At 35.4% G+C, this 18292-nt stretch overlaps 1 long non-coding RNA gene across 2 annotated transcripts; it reads left to right on the top strand.

Moving 5' to 3' along the window:
* Positions 1 to 4602: 4602 nt before the first annotated feature.
* LOC117341119 lies at positions 4603 to 17892 on the top strand. 2 transcript variants are annotated; one of them, XR_004535552.1, is made up of 2 exons: positions 4603 to 4747; positions 15297 to 17892. It is a non-coding gene; the product is annotated as an uncharacterized LOC117341119 (long non-coding RNA). The 2 variants fall into 2 exon arrangements; XR_004535553.1 differs by lacking the exon at positions 4603 to 4747 and adding an exon at positions 6301 to 7615.
* The last annotated feature ends 400 nt before the right edge of the window (positions 17893 to 18292 follow it).

The raw sequence follows: 18292 nt of genomic DNA, 5'->3' as shown, positions 1-18292 counted from the left end.
AAGTTGTCTGGCCACCGGAGTTCAACGCAAGTTCTATTATTATTATTTGAGAAAGGTAAAATATCAATTTATTACATTTTTACCAGTGAAATATCAAAAATTATTCATTTTATAAAAGTGATATTTTTCACTAGTGAAGAATATCATATTTTTCATTAGTGAAAAATATCACTTTTGCTGATTTGACCAATCAAATTAATGATTAGAAAATACCACAATAATTGACCAATCAGAAAACCCGACATATATGTCAGCACCTGGACAGGGGGAACTACATTTTTTGCATGCAAACTTTCGCTGTAGGCCTAGTTAGCATACGGGGTAGGTTTTTCGTTGATAAAAAATGTAATAAACAGAATATCTAACAGTATCTTCAGTAATACCAAATATATTTCACTCGTGTGGCTAATATTTTGATATTTTTCACTCGTGCTGCGCACTCGTAAAAAAAAATCAAAATATTAGCCCCACTCGTGAAATATATTTGGTATTACTAAAGACACTGTTAGATATCCTCTATCTATTTATAGAGATATCTATACTGCATTGCTGACAGTGTATACACTGCTTTTCACAAGAAAGAAAGAAAGAAAGAAAGAAAGAAGTATCTTTAAAAAAAACCCAGATAAACGGCACAGTTTTAATGCTGGTGGCTAAAATGTAAAACCGCTGGTGAAATAAATTAACGAACTTATGTGTTTCAGCACAGATAACAAAATTATATCAGTTTGAATCATTTTGGTGATAATAAGACTGCATTTGAATCAGGAATATAATTTTATAAATGTGTCATTTGAAAAGATACATGTACATCCACTTATTCAACTTGTATTCAATCTTAACGTTGTTTCGTTTTTACCGCTACATTGACCAATCACGTACTTCATCTTGACCAGTAACGCCACCTGGCGCGTCATATCCGGGGCCAAAAGAGTATTATACGGCTATGCCAAAAGAGGAAAGAAAGAACATAAAATGACATCCACGGTATATAACTATATCATATTAACACCAACAAATGACCCCTTCTTGGGACTAAAATACATTGTCTGCAATATCCATGGATTGTACGAAGGGGGTAACATGGCCGCCTCTAACCGACTGAGCAGCCCCCTGACGGTTATATCAAATCAGTTCCGGGTCATCTTTACCGTTAGATCCTTCAAAAACAGCATTCCTCATCATGGTTTTTGTAACTAAGTATCGGTGTGAATAACAACTGTAGATTAGATAATTTCTATAATCTACGATCATTCCGCAACAGATTATTGAGTGATCAAGATAACTACTAAAAGTGTTATTCCATCCATTGTCTGATGTGAGCCAGCCGTTTTACCTTAAATAGCGTCTTGGTAATCGTACGAATTTCACACCATACCGATGGCTTTAAAGAGATTTTATTCAAAGTAGGCGTCTGTTCGTCACCTTCATGTATATGGGGTAATGATAATGAGGATTAAGTGTTTAAAGTCCAAAATAGGATTATCAAACGCTCCGTGAGAAAATTGGCTTAAACCCGTTCCACTTCTAAATAATCTTCCATGGAGAAAATCTTGGTCGTCCATTCTAATCAAATGTCATTGTCATAAAGACAATAAAGGAAGGTTTAAAACCAACAAGTGGACAAACAACATATGTAGCCCAAATTCAGTCCTCCACGGGTACTTATTCTCTCTTGTCATCATTTCTTTTCATTCTCTTTAGAATTTTGTAGATTAAGTTTCGCAATGTTTGCACGTCAGGAAAATCGCGAAAATTAAACGTCAGTGAGTAAAGAAAACGTTTACAGTAGATAAGTAGTAAGTGGAACCGAGATCACCACTCCATTCTTTAGATTGAGTGGCAGCGACCGCGCGCATACGAGTTCCACTCATTTACAGCTCATCGGTGCATATAACATAAAACACATTGGCATCACTGCCAAATAGCAGGTTAGAACTAATATCTTTAGAGAATGGACAAATCTGCTAACAAATTTAGACTTCATACCATGTTTACTGCTAAATTGTGTAGCATCATATACAAATTACTTAACATTGGTAAATCTTTCAAGTTTGTTGTATTATTAATTAGATCAAATTGAATACCAATGAGTTTTTCAGTACTGCTTTTTAATACATTTTGATCTGTAAAAAATGGTTATCTTAACAGAAAGTGATGTTCTTCTCCTATATCCCCAAACTTTAATCGTGAAAATCTATCATGGCGAAAATATGATTGTAGTATGATCCCACGTTTTTCATCGTGTATAATATGTTGTGTAAATATTGTGTGAGGTCCTAGTAGGGTAAACAGTTTACATTGCTACATATAACCGTGTTTTTATTTACTTACCTACCATAGCTACATTTTAATACAATGAGTGTGTAACGTCATAGAATACACTAACGGGTAGAGTGACTGTTATTACATCAGTTTTATTTTAAAACGTTTGAAAAATTCAATCGACAGCCCTGATCCCCATACTGAAGTTATCTGAACATGATTCATTATATCACGGTGGCTTTTTATGAATATATATTGATAGGACTTCGCAAGCAAAAAATATACCAAGGTACTGACTATATAGGGTCTAGTGATTCGTTACACTTTCATTATATATACTCATAATCATGTATGTATTTAGCTGATATAAAAATTGTATAAACTAAATTTAATTAAAAATATCAAGTTAATTTTTGTAAGATTACAAATGTAATTGGCAAGGCTGATCATTATCGATATTTCACTATGCATTTCAACCTGATAATATCATGGTTGCGTTTTATGAATAATTTGTATTGGGTATTGACTTCACAGACAATAAAACAAACACTGTCCTTAGGTACTGGCCGGTAGTACAGGTAGACACACTGACTGCTAGTTAACCGTCATTACCGAACTTATCGACCCCCCTCCTCTCTCATCGACATGGTAAATATACTACGCTTTGAATGGCAGATAATATATTTCCCGTCAAAATCGAACGCCATATGCAAATACAACCACTGTTTTAATCAATCAGGTTTATTATGATAATTAATATTTAATATGACTTCAAAGTAGACAAGATACCACGAAATGCTTGCGCTGAGAAGAACATGTCCCTGTCGTACTGAAGGTAAGTAAGACGGAAGTTGATTATATACATGTACACCGACTATAGGTGGTGATCAGCATTTGATCGATAACTGGAGTGGGATGTCACCCTGTGGCGAGGTCTGAATATCGCTGCTGGCTTTGTTCTACATATAATGGAAACTGATAGTGAATTAGTAAACCAGTAGTCTAGTTTATAACTAACAATAACTGGCTACCTGGAGGGGAACGGCCTGTGAACAATAAATATATATAATAGACAAGCCAATTGTTATAATTTCCGTTAGGTTTTAACGGTTCCTTTGACATTTTACTTCATTACTTCAATCTAAATGTTTTTCCTATCTTAAAGGGGCATTCCTTCGTTTGTATTTATTTCCAAATAGTAAAAGTTATAATCTTTACATTAATATAGCGATTTTACTCTCAAGATTATCCAAAGTTGTTTAAATATTAAGTCCAGAAAAATCTTATTTCGACCCGAAGTATCACTAATTACCACAAAGACATACGGTATTTGTATATGACACGCCTATTTCCTGTACATTTCGGCGTTAATTTCATTACATGAAGGCACAAACACTCGTATAGTCATCGTTCTGATATAGATTTCATCAATAGAAATTGTGCATGTTTCAGATGTGCGAACGAAGGAATGCCTCTTTAAAGTCTAATCAATTTAAAACGACATGTACCACCAACAATAAACTAAGCGTAGTTCAGAAAGTCGACAACACATTTCAACCAAAATACACATATCACTCTAACATCAATTAGATATTCAATATAATAATCCCCATTTGTCCCTGGTATTGGGATGGACCTGCTCATGACATTTAAAGCATTTCACTTGAATGCAAATATAATTGTTTTGCTATGATAATAGTTCTACAGAACAAATAATCATTGTCCATAACACGTGATTGTCAGTACTACATAATATTGGTATAGAGTTTAATTAACCTAATATACTTTTTGTCGCTCTTTTTCCTTTCGTTTTGAGGTGTTGCTACATTAATTGTACTCTAAACTATATCTAAAGTTAAATTAAGCTGTTTCAGAGATTATTACAGTGCATCACAACACATTTACACCAATGAAATGTATTTTTCAGAATAGCTCATGCTACCTCAAATCAACATGCAAACCAATGTAACAATGATGTATAGCTTGGAGCGAGTACTGCAAGAGTTTATGTTTTGGGGAATTCTATTTTCGCTATCTCTGATCATAAACGGAAAATCCCTGAAAATAGAACAAATACAAAAAAAAAATGTTGATATAAATATCGCTTGTTTGAATATGGTTTATTTCACAAGAATATATATATATCAAAATTTATACTCATTGTGATATAGCTTTTCCAAAAAAGTATAATATTCCAAAAAGTACTAATTTGAATCACTGAAAAATTATTTAACATGATATGAAAGGACATTCTTAAGATCATCTGGAGTTAAGCTACCTATATCATGACAGCCCACGCTAACCTTTATCATATAATAATCCCCTTTACCTGATCACATGTGTACACATATAGGAGTCAATCGTACGTTTAACCTCCACACTGGTAGTCCCACTACCTGTTGTACAATGTAGCCACTTGAATACACAAAGAAGCCACTCAGGACTTGAGGACAAGAAGTGAAAATCTTAAAGAAAAACATAGGTAAGTCATATGAATCAGTGTTTTCTACTTATCGACTTAAATACCATGATGTAGTAGCTACCCGTCTATAACTCTCTGAGCGCTATACCCTGAACTCAACACCGCGTGACATTATGTCCTCACGTGTGTATATATTAGATATAAATACATGGCTTTGTAATAGTGTAACTTGTGTATATTTCAAGTCCGACATTGATACCACTGGCAGGAGTCTAGTTGTTACATAGATGACGTCAGTGGCATTTATACGGTCATTAACACTGAGGACAGTCCGTTTAAAAAAACAACAAAAGTGATATTAAATATGTGTATAATGGGTTTTATTCACAATGTATATATTCTGTATACTTATTATATTATATCATATTTTATTATATTATATCATATCATATTAAATATTACATTATTAATAATAAAAGAGGTGTATTAAGGTTTTGAAGAGGAAGAATATTTATTTCATAATAAATATTATTTGATAATAGAACTATATTTTCTTTCAAGTAAAAGATGTATATTAACCCTTCAACCCTGAGAAACTGTAGTGGACTCTGCCATTCATTTCATTATTTGAAGTCCAATATGGTCAGTAGAGGTGAAAGGGTTAATGATGTAGCTGTTTGACAAAACTCCCAAATTGTTCTCGTGTTTGTCGTCAAGGATCATTAATTCATAGGTAAACATCATATCTCAGTTTCAACATAGATAACACTATACTCTGTATTTCCTAGATTCAAGAGATATTTTTTTCATTAAATTAATGCTAGAATTTCCATTAAAACCCATTAAGATAAACATCTATTTTCTATATAGAAGTATCATCAGTGGACGTATGTACTGTTATGGTTAACGAAAGTCTGGATACTGCACTTGTCACATTAAAACTTTCATTTTTCGGCATAGCCGTCTAATTTTGTTTTGGCCCCGGATATGACGCGACAGGTGGCGTTGCTGGTCAAGATGAAGTATGTGATTGGTCAATGTAGCGGTCAATGCAAAATGCAGATATGCAGTTAAAAACGAAACAAAGTTAAGATTGAATGCAAGCTAAATAAGTGGACGTATCTTTTCAAATGACACATTAATAAAATCATATTCCTGATTCAAATGCAGTCTTATTATTACCAAAATGATTCAAACTGATCTCATTTTTTATCCGTGCTGAAACGCATTAGTTCGTTGATTTATTTCACCAGCAGTATTACATTATAACCACCAGCATTAAAACTATGCCGTTTATCTTTTTAAAGATATTTTTTTTTTTTCACCTGAAATTCTAATCCATTCATGAATAACAAATAGGGCTGGTGTTGATTGTATGGCTATTGATACAAAAGTTAAAGTGTAAAACAAGCAAGAATAAACAGGAACTTGCATCCTGTAATAAAACAACTTTTATTCACTGGAAAGAACTTGGAATTATTTAAATAGAAAGTTTCCAATTAAGTTTCAGCTGCGTACACAAATCGTTGATTAAGTGTAATTGATTTTACTTGAACAAACAATGTTTATTTCCTTACCTTTAAGACGTTTAAATTGCACTTGAAACATTAAACTGTTAATGCCCTTAGATTCTCTTGAGCAGTGGTGGGTGTTCGGAATAAAAAAAAAATGTACTTTTGACGTTTGGGTTAATTTTTTTTCTTCTAAAAATAGCCTAATAACAATATGCAGACGACTGTGTTAAAACTAAATATAATGAAACATAACCTTTTTTCCTTATTATGACACAAGAACATTCTGTTTGAAAGATGAAAGACTAATTTCTAAAAAGAAGCCACTAACTAGATTCACACGACTGCGGTAAAACTTTATATAATAAAACATAACCTTTTTTTCTTATTATGACACATGAGCATTCTGTTTAAAAGATGAAAGACTAATTAAATACTGTTTATAATAAGGTCATTTAAGAAAGTTCCCATTTTACCAAACCTGAGTATCTGACAGTTACACTATTCCGCTTATCAATGAGTGTGATTACTGTGGATAATTTTACCATGGCTAACGAGTTAATAATCCGGTACTATGTCTGTTATTCCTGGTATATATAGCATGTACACTATCCTCCGACCAGAATGATACTCTCTAACCTTAGGGACCCGGCACTAATCATTTAATGGTGTTAAGACAACCCTACTAATTATGTCCAGATAGCTAGAGCAGCGCCACTAATCAAATCGGTTTAACACAGGGTAGGTAACTCTTAATGTGTGAATAAAAGACAATAGAAATATGTAAACGTCTATAAACGAGTCGGTGCTCGTACTGGGGTTAGACGTAACCAATACACATAGATTTTATGCGTCGATAAAAGTGTGGTGCAGGTACAGTCGTATGCGTGTCGCGTGACATTCTCCTAAGTGATAACAAACTAGTTACTCATTCACCCGAATACCTAGGGTTGGGCCAAGTAATATAGGTATTTAAATCAAATCGATCAAAAGGAATATGTACTTATCACTTCAAAATCAAATCCCGTGTAAAATACATTGGTATATAAATCGTCTAATATATATATACTTATTGTCGGTCTGACAAGCCGAAGAAATAATATGGGGAGCCGAGGGGCCCAGCGTGGGGTATAATCCTCATAGAATGTTTCCAAGGGATATATAGTTGTAATATAATTTATTTTATAAATTTATGAATAATTAATATAACACGACTGGAAGCCAGTGTTCGGGTTAGTGATTTTGTGAAGCTACTAGCAGTTTCATTTTTCGTGTGGTGTCATATTTAAACTGACACTCGCTATTATTTGCACATGTAGATAAAAGTTATATATAGCATTATATACCTGTTCGCACTGCCGAACACAAAAGGTGACTGTTTCTCATGTCGGAGTCTGCCTCGCTGTCACTGGAGCATGTGAGTACTGAACATTTTACCACACTCGTTGATTAGATATGTTTTTGTTTGTTTATTAATAATGTATATATTATTTTGTACAACATTGGTTATGTCAAAAACATGAACAGAATAATCTACATGTCTATCTGTGATATATCATATTTTAAATCCTACACTAGTAAGATTACATCACGATCTCTACAAGATCATCATTACCATTGAATACGTGATACAAAATACATCTTGTAATGAACGAATGTGACGGATTTAAATAGCTTGTTTTTTAACATGACAAGATATCTACTGATAACAGATGGTAAAAGATATTATTTCAAATACAAAAAGCTTTTAATACTCACAGAAACAGTAAAATCGGGGCACACTACGACATGAAGTAAAGGTCCCTTTACAGAAATGTAAATTGTATACGTGTATATTATGGTAGAGTGAGAGTGTTTGTCAGGACCATGTAATTCATCTTATCAGTCATACTGCAAATAGTGACAGCTGTCTGTGTAGCGAGGAGGCCCGTGTTTACAGGAATATTTGCATGTGTAGTTAGAATGGCTGTGTTTACAGTCACTACTGTATGTGTAGGGAGAAGGGTCATGTTTACACGAACATATATATATGTAAGTGTGTGTGTTGAGGTGACAATCGAGTAGAAATCCATTGCTATGTTATGGCTGACCTTTATAATATTGTGTGAACAGTCGATTGATTGATTTTATCATAATATCGATTTGATTTTATTTTCGTTGGCCGGTTTCTTTTTCTACAATCAATAACTCATTTTGTGCTGAATATATCGTAGACTGTCATTAGAGTTATATTTTAAATTATCTTCCACAGCAGCGTCACAACAACATTAATGATATAAACGTTCTCCCTCTGAAATGTTTGTTTGTGACGACGGTTGATAACATGATAATGTTCAGGCATTTTTACTGGTATATCGCGCGATGTGACTATCGGGTGACATTTTTTGTTATGCAAATTAGCTTTCCCTGTGGTTTATTTTGTCACCAGTCTACCCGGATTCTGATTTCTGTAAAAGGTTACATTTGAGCTGACCCTCATACACATGGTGGGTTTCAGTGGTGAGGATGATTATTCTCCTGAAACATTTTCAATGGTCTCATTTTAACTCATTTCTTTTGTTATATTTTGCCGCAGTTTTATCGATTAACAGTCCTCCACGCGTTTGTATTCCCCTGTTGTCGTCCCCATAGTCTACATGCTTTCCACACGTGACAATATTCGGCTACTGCGTATAACTCGCTGTTTGTGCTTCTAGATCAGGCCAGGATGACTGAAGGGCCTCGGGGATGTTTATTTAGTTTATCTAACAGAGGCTTGTATCATATGATACTACTATGTTTATCGTGGTTGTTTACATTTCAACTCGTTTATTGTCGCAGTAAATACAACCAAAACCTACCACCTTTCTCTTAGCCCTTGGTGCTTTCTCAGTCTCAATAGCATGTCTACCAAATATTGTGTAGAGCATACGTGTCTTTCTTCCGAAAATAGAAATGTCAAATTTGGAGACAAATACCTAACGTAGGTAGAACATTGATATTGTTAAATAATATAGAGTTCATCATAAAAAGGAAACATACGAACTCGATGAAATTCAAATTCAACAGAGAATACCTGCATTAAAATGATTAGCAAGACTTAACCTAATAAGATTTACCAAATACGATTATAACGATCGAGTGAGCTGGATATCAACTGTTGAAAATTGAAGATATTTCGTTAATGTTAGATTATATAAGTATATATTCCATTCTGAATCTGATAAAATGTATAAAAATTATACATTTAAAATTTTCACCTTATGAACATTGTAAAACTTTAACGAAAGCAACATAATCAATACCGCCTCACTATAACCAAGGATACCAAACGTGAACCATGCAATTTACACGTCGTTATATCTCTATTGGCCTGATGTATGACAAATATGATAAATGACAAACCTAAATTATTTAGTTTTTTTTTTTTTTTTTTTGAAAACGAACGGAGAATACAGCATAATAATCAAAAGTAAATCGATAACGAGGGCGAAATAACAAAACCGTAATTCTAACTCATACTCGATAAAGCGAGGGTAAAATATCAGCAAATATATAGATTTGTATTAAGACACTTAAAAACGTACAAGGCCAATACGACCAGGTGTTTCGGAGGTTAAGCGTCGTCTGCTTCATCGACGACGCCTCCCAAACAAATCTAGGTCAAATCATCCAAGTTGTATTTTCAAATGAAAATTAACTCTATCAGAAAATAAAGTATGCTGAAGTTATGCAAAATAAGTTACATAAATTCTAAATACAAATAAAAATCAAAATAACAAAAATCATGTTATGGAAGACGACAACAACAAGATATTACTGGCTGAAATATGTAAAAAAAAAATATTTTCCATATTCAATAAGTTTTTAATTAAAATCGTAAACGTGTCTGATCTCCTTCAATATGTTGAAAAACAACAATAACAATGCATACTTCTATTTTTACTAAAAATCGATAAGTCGTGTTGAAATAATGAAAGAAAATTAGATTCAGTATTTAAACGTTAAAGTATATATTCAATAACAAAGGAAAAGTATATATGGCCAGTTTCATCAATATTCCTAAATTTAAGAAGATTTTCAGTAGGAAAGTACATCATGGAATTCAAGGAGAGTTCCTTAGCAGAGAATCATTATACTTTCCTTTTGACAGTTCAGTAATTTCCATAATTTGAGCAATATTGACGGACCTTTGACATGTTTCCTTACGATTTCCGTAGACCTTTTTTTGTTTGAAGAAAGGTGCATTGTTTATCTATATATATATATACATATATAAAACCGGAAGTGAATACTATGGTGAGATTAATATGCTTCTTTTCTCGTTGATTTCTTAATCAAAATAATACAATTCTTTTTTAATCCAAATTATATCAAAAATGATATCCCTGGTTTGTATACTAAGATTTACCGCTCGGTAGTTCAAAAGTCGTTGTCTGAAGTCAATAACCTGTCGGACATGCCTTCTTAATCAGAAGACTGTCTGCAAGCCTTTCTAGACACATTCAGTAAGATTGCTTCCACCGGGAGCTCTCTTTAATATCAACATATCTACAACACTGTCTATACAAAAAAGAAGGATAATGAAATAAATTATCACTATGGTTACGCTAATAAATTCTCTGATTATGTCGAAAGCTGTTTCTTAACATGATAACATAACAGAGTATTGTAGATTGTACATCACAGGTAAATCCTCGGTAGAGTACTTCAGTCATGTACAAAACAAAAAAAATTCTCGTTGCGTTTTGTTGAATAAAAATGACTAACACTTTTTGCTACATGTACGTCCTTACACTAAATAATTAAAAAAGGTCAGTGTCCCGCTGTGATAAAAAAAAAGATGGAGAAAAAAACATGTATATGTGCTTAAAACGGGATAGGCAAAACAATTTACCTATTTCAGTGTCAGCTCAACCCATGATTCATATATATTTATAAATACCGTGGGTGTAGAATCTACAGGGTAAAGGAAATGACGTGATGAATTGGTACGTGTTGCTTGGGGCTCAAAGTTGGCGGTAAGGGCTTGTTGTCAGTATAATGTAACCTGGTCATCACACTAGGAAGTCATACCTGGACTTGGTAGCATCACACTCCACATGGTTATATTATATTGACAACGGTCTAACACGTTTGGTATGGGAGACACGCAAAAGCGGAAGAGTAGTTGTGAGAAAAACACCACGACCCACATACTTTTGGGTGATTTACACGTATCGTAATGTGACAATATGAACGAGCCCACCAGTCCAAATATGATGAAACTATTTGCATTCTGCCTTGGTGTTTATTTAAGGTCCTTAGCACATGTGGGTGTTTCAAGAGTCTCTGGTCATGCTTTTCTCAACCTCTAAGATAATTGCTTTAGTTTGTCACGTGGGTGTTTCAGAATAGTCTATGTTCGTGCATTTCTCAATCTCTAAGAGCATTGCTTTAGATTGTCTTTAGTACACGTAGGTGTTTCAAGATAGTCTATGTTCGTGCATTTTTCCGCTTCTAAGTTCATTGCTTTAGTTTGTCTTTAGCGTAAGTGGGTGTTTCAAGAGATTCTGTAATCATGAATTCCCCCACCTCCAAGATCATTGCTTTAGTTTGTCTTCAGCACACGTGGGTGTTTCAAGACAGTCCGTGGTCGGGCATTAGTTTGCCACGTGGGTGTTTCAGGAGAGTCTGTGGTCGTGCATTTCTCCACCTCCAAGATCATTGCTTTAGTTTGTCTGTTTAGCACACGTGAGTGTTTCAAGAGAGTCTGCTGTCATGTATTTCTCCGCCTCTAAAATCATTGCTTTAGTTTGTCTTTAGCACAAGTGTATGTTTCAAGAGTGTTCTGTGGTCGTGCATTTTTCCACCTCTAAGATCATTTAGTTTATTTTTAGCACAGGCTGTCAGGTTCTATTCAGGCATGTCTACATACGCCTTGTTCCTTTGGCACCATCAAATATGAATTTTGCTTTAGAAGGCCACAGTGAAGTTTTGTCGAAATCCCAGAATATACGCGACCACACATCTTCTAGCCACGCGTGCAGTGCGTGTACATACACCAGTATGTAGCAATTTGGCAAATCATGTGCTCAAATGTATAGATGGCATATTCCTATTGACATCCCAATAGAATTTCACATAATATTTCTATATCCTCTTAACAACAATAAAAGTAGAACAGAGTGTGTCATCAGAATTAGAAAAATCATCGTCAGTTTTATTCATTCTGGCGATGAGCCCTTTATTCTTATAAATAGATTCCTTATCAACGTCACTTTGATTTTCTCTTACGATTTCTCGTCAGCATTAAGGCCCCAATTTGTGATTTTTTAGATCTGTTTATAGACAAATATCGGCATCCTGCAGCACTGGCAACTAAAAACTCGACCTTGTAAAGGGATAAAAAGTGATAACAATGAATCTAACATATTATCTGTAAACTGCCTCAATATTTTCGTTTTATCATACAAGCTACATTACTATGTTTAAAATCATCTACTCAATTATTTATCACGTAACCCAAAACGTTAGCAGAAACTTCGATTGAAAGTTTTATAATCAATTTAGTTAGCTTGTTTATACGTACTTCAGATTGCATTGTAGTTGGGCGTTGAAATAAAATGACAAATGGTTACTTTTTATCAGATCCTATCAATTATTTGTCTTGGTATAACGCGAATTTCTTTTCATAACTAGGTCGGCACAGTTCCGACACTTTATCACTAGCCCTCCACCTCTGGGTTGCGAAACCTACATGGGGCAGTTGCCAGGTACTGACCGTAGGCCGGCGGATTTTCTCCGGGTACTCCGGCTTTCCTCCATCTCCAAAACCTGGCATGACCTTAAATGACCCTGGCTGTTAATAGGACGTTAAGCAAAACAAACCAAACCAAACCAAACCAAACGGCACAGTTGGAAAGCAGTGTCGTTGGTCGTAAACCTAGACACAGGAGAATGGTCATTGTTTAAGTTACAATATCCAATCTCTTACGACATTTTCTTTGCTAGGTCCACTGACATTATTTAGTATATGTATCGGTCACTTTATGCCATGTATCTAAACTGTAGTTACGATCTTGCTCTCATCCTCTATACCTCTGTTGTGGGTCACGTGACAATCATCTGTTGGGGGAGCACGGATTTTAAAATGGCAGCGCTGGCACTGAACACTGCAAGCAAGAAAGGATTAGTCATATATTTTCATGTATATGTCATGGTGTCGTGTTTATCATGATGCTATGGAATCAACGTTAACCGAGCAGCCGGTGACGTCTCTATATTTAACGTATAATAATCACTGCGGCAGAATTTCTTAAACATGTCCCTGTCAGCCTGTTTCTGAGCCTACATGCTATTTTGTGTAAATCACATTATCCCCCATCGCGTTTTATATTAATTCGACCCATCCTGTTACTGAATCACGCCGACGAAGCGATCACCTATAAATTGTTGATGACCTGTTCATCTCCCGTATACCGATAACGTGGAGGATGCCACGACGCTGTAGACTTTGTTTTCTGTAGTTGTGTTCACTAACACGTGTGTATGTGGTGGGATAGATTTAACAGCTTACGAATGCGTGAATTAGTCGCATTTAAACGTTGATACAACGTTATACCACCGGTGGTCTCGAGACATCCACGATGGTGACAAAATTCCGGCGTAGCCATGGAAACAATAGAATAATTATCCTTATACCAGCCTGCATGTACACTAAATCGTCGGAACACTGGAGGTAGGCTTGGCCTAGTTATTTCAACTATAGTTTGTGTTCTAAATAATCAAAGGAATTACAGGAAATATGCCGAAATACCGATTATAAACACTATATTATTAAAATGGCTTAATGCCTTCCATGATTAATAGGCTATAGACATTCGTTCTTTATAGAACAATACATACATGTATGGGAATCAGTAGCCACGCAGACCCTGAAGAAAATCGATTTTAGTGGCAGCATTAAAAGGCTTATTTACGTCTATGTGATGTATACAGGAAACGTAATTGAAATCCACCAACGTGTAATGCCAATATATATAAATCACATGGAGACATGAATAATATTTCCTCTTCAAGTAGAAGCAGACGACACAAAGATATGATTACAGCATACGAACAAAAATATTTTAATTTCCACTGAGAAATCTAAAAACGGAGTAATTTGATTTGTCGTATCGACCCAAATAAGTCATTTAGTACAGAGAAAAGAAGTAGCATAATAAAAAAATCTAGGAACGTAAAAAAGGCATACTGGTACGTACATAGAGGTCTGATGTGGCAGAATATCCTCGATCGATAACGCCACATGTTGAAAGACATATTCTACTCACGATGAATGGCTATGTTCAATTAAAATTAAACCCCTAAGCAACTTACAGATACAACGCTGAAGGGTAAATTAGTATCAATTAATGATGACACCAAATCTACACAATCTGCACGAAATATTGTCTAAAACCACTGAACGTGTTTTCCTCTCTTTGGTTTGTGTGTATTACGGATAATGTACATTTAGTGAGCTATTTAACGTACACCTTACAGTGATGGTTATTACTTTTATTTGTGTTTTCAATTGTCACATTAACTGCAATACATTGTTTCTATGTTATTCTGAGTAAGAAATGCTTCACCGATAAGATTTCCGTGGTTAAATATAGGGTTCATCCCAAGCATGCTGTACCTCACTGTTGGTATCCCACAGGAGTGATTCATTAGGTTTCCCACACGATAGCTACCTAACAACAGGCTAGAAATGACTGTAAGGCATCCAGTAAAAAGCTATACCGTCAACGCCACAGGAAATGTGTGACAAATTTGGTGACGTGTCCTATTGTGAAATAATCACGTTATATCAAAAGATAATGCTATCTACGTGTGACATTTACTGAATGACTGTATGTGTGGATTTCTCGTCCAATAGTTCAGTTAAAAGATACGCTATGTACCCCGTTTTTTTAACTAAAGATACGTTATGTGCCTGTGAAATGTTGGGTTAATTGAGAATGTTTCCATTCCAAAGGATATTTAATTAACCTTTTTCTTCAGTTAGACATGGAATATGTATGTTAAGTGTGGATAACAGTATTCATTGATATACGGTGCTAATTATTTCTCTCATTTTGTATTTTTACCAGAAATCACGTGATGTCTAATGACGCTGTTGTGAGGATATCGTTGAATACAGACGACATTATATTTGCTGCTCAACAAATTATCTCTCAGACGACAAGTGAATTTTTACCGACACTTATTGGTGTTACAACGCTGGTGTTTGTGGTGATTGCTGCTGCATCTTTCTGTGGATCATTCCTAAGTTTGTGTTTATACAAAAGGTATACATGTTGTTGTCCAGCACCGCGGCGACGTTATAGACACCGCGATGAAGAAGAAGACGACGACGATGAGGACAATCCAGATCGTCCCCGACCACCTAGATACAATGCAAATTCATATCCACAAAACGAAACGTTCTTATGAGAATATACAACATCTCTACAAAACCAAACTTCATTGTTTATGATGTTGCTGTGTATGTGGTAGTATGAGTTAGAACAGAAGAGGAGCGTATATCTGATGATTTACATTTGTGTTCTGTGTGTAACAAAGTGGATGTCGATAACTGATGAAAAAACCACCGTCATTTTGGAATTCTGAATTCTGAGGAACATTTTGATAGATGTCGTGACGTTGCTGTGTGGACGAATACATCGCTCCCTCATTGCTTGGATGTCTGAATAAAAACTTTTTGAGAGAGAGAGAGAGAGAGAGAGAGAGAGAGAGAGAGAGAGAGAGAGAGAGCTATATATTTATATAAGTAATTAGTACAGTTTAGAATTATTTTCGAGTCCGATAACTCAAGTTATTGAACGAGTTCGAACGATTCCATATGCCAATGATTCGTGTGTAAGATTTCATTTATCACATAATTCATACATATAATTAGTAAAATCTTCACACTTATTTCCCCACCTGACGAAAAACATTCACTGCCGGGGCAATCGGTGATGTCTTTTATTGATGACGTCACACTAGTGTTATTACACATCACCTCTGAAATCCAAGGGTTGGCTTCTCGATTGGTTATCTCGCCTTACGTGAACACAGCCACTTGAATTTCATAGATGATTAAACATATGTGCCATGCTTTATCTATGGCATGAGCGTATTACACGGCGGAGGGACCGAACTACAGTAAATCACTTAAATTTTACGAATACTTTATTTCGCGAACTTTCCTCTTCCCACGGGAAATTGACTCTCATCGCCTGTTATCGCGAAAATGAATTGCACGCGAAATGTAAGTGATTAACCGTATATTACAAATCATCATACGTTTATGCCAATCTCGAACATACCAAAGTCAGTTTTCCCTTGTTGACCTGTAAATGAATTTAAGGATATAATTGTTATGTTATTTTTGCGAAAAAATCTTTTATGTAGCGATTGTCATGATGGATGTTTTAAATATTCAAAGTTGGATGAATGTGAATGTGAAATTCAGTATCAGCCACCGACAGGGAGGAATTGATCCTCCTCGTCTTAAAGCATTATTGGTAATACTGGATGGGATTTATGTGTTTTCGCACAGAGGTCTGACCATATATCCGAGACTGATGTAATCTTAAATGGGCCTGTACCCTGGAGTGGACCGTGGAGTGGACCGTGGAGTAGTATATCGTCACCCTCGTGTAAGTGTTGGGCTGACCAGAACCAGGCTTTCCTGTCGATACTGGCCAGTCAAACTCTTACGTGAGAGATGAGTTATTCCTGCCCATGGTACAGACCCGTATTTGACTATACTTCTCACATATTTAAAGTAGGTTACTGCTGTGATTTCATTCCTCGCGCAATCACCAATGCCCTATGAAATGTGTGTTGAAATCGATGACGTTATCAAAATGAGACATTGTAAGGGTACATCAAATGATGACGCTATTGTGAGTAGCGAACCAGCTCTCTTTCCCCACCCTTGTGAGATTGGTTATCTTTTCCATAGCAACCGCGGGATTACCCTGACAAGTATGTGAGAATATTATTTCTCACACGGGGGTAAAGACAGCTGGCAGGCGCTATATGACGCTGCTCACAAAAACGTAACGTCATCATTTTACGTTGAGTAGCCATGTCGTAAATGATGACGTCATTAATTTTGACGCACATTCCAGGAAGTATTGCAGATGGCGCGATGAAAAACTTTCATAAAAGGTTTTATTTGCTTGCAAGTATCCGAGAAAAACAGGGGTCTGTTCCGCGAACAAGGATATCTGAACCCTCGTGTGAGAGTTTGGCTGGCCCGCACAAGGTTTGACTGGCCAAACTCTTACACTCGGGTTGATATATCTCTTTTCACGGAACAGACCCATGTTAGATTCTATTATTCCACTCTTTAACCTGCATCTGCCAAATATTCCATCATGCGAACAATGTTGATGTAATTGCTGATATTTGTGTTGTGCAATTTTCCTGATACCACCAACTATTTAGAATGTATGTTATGTAAATATCATATATGTTGTTCACCTGAGGGCTGATAATGGATATGATAGGATCATATGATCGTATTATCATGATATTTTTATCATTGGTAAGTACTCAATGTCATTTATATTTACATATTTATCTAATATGATAAAATATATACATGTATCGATGCCAAGAATAAGTTTATTGCTGTAACATGTTATAAACGAGTCTTTTAACTAGTCAATAACCAGACAATGAAAGATAATTCAACTATTGCTATAAGCGATATGAATAATTATATAATTGATAACAGATTTATGTTTCATTTAGATTTTCCTGGCATTCCTTATGGTTTTTAGCTCACCTGGACCGAAGGTCCGGTGAGCTTATGTCATGGCGCAGCGTCCGTCGTCCGTCGTCCGTCCGTCCGTCAACATTTGCTTCAAATCGCTACTAGTCAAAAAGTTCTTATTGGATTTTGACCAAATTTGGCCAGAAACATTCTTGGCAGAAGGGGAACAGATTTTGCATAAATGGTGACTCTGACCCCCAAGGGGCCAAAGGGGCGGGGCCCAATAGGGGAAATAGAGGTAATTATTTTAAATCGCTACTAGTCATAAAGTTATGAATGGATTTGAACCCAATTTGGTCAGAAACATCCTTGGGG

The sequence above is a fragment of the Pecten maximus genome, chromosome 13 (assembly GCF_902652985.1).
Source record: "Pecten maximus chromosome 13, xPecMax1.1, whole genome shotgun sequence".
NCBI classification, from domain to species: domain Eukaryota; kingdom Metazoa; phylum Mollusca; class Bivalvia; order Pectinida; family Pectinidae; genus Pecten; species Pecten maximus.
This window is presented reverse-complemented; position numbering and strand designations above follow the sequence as displayed.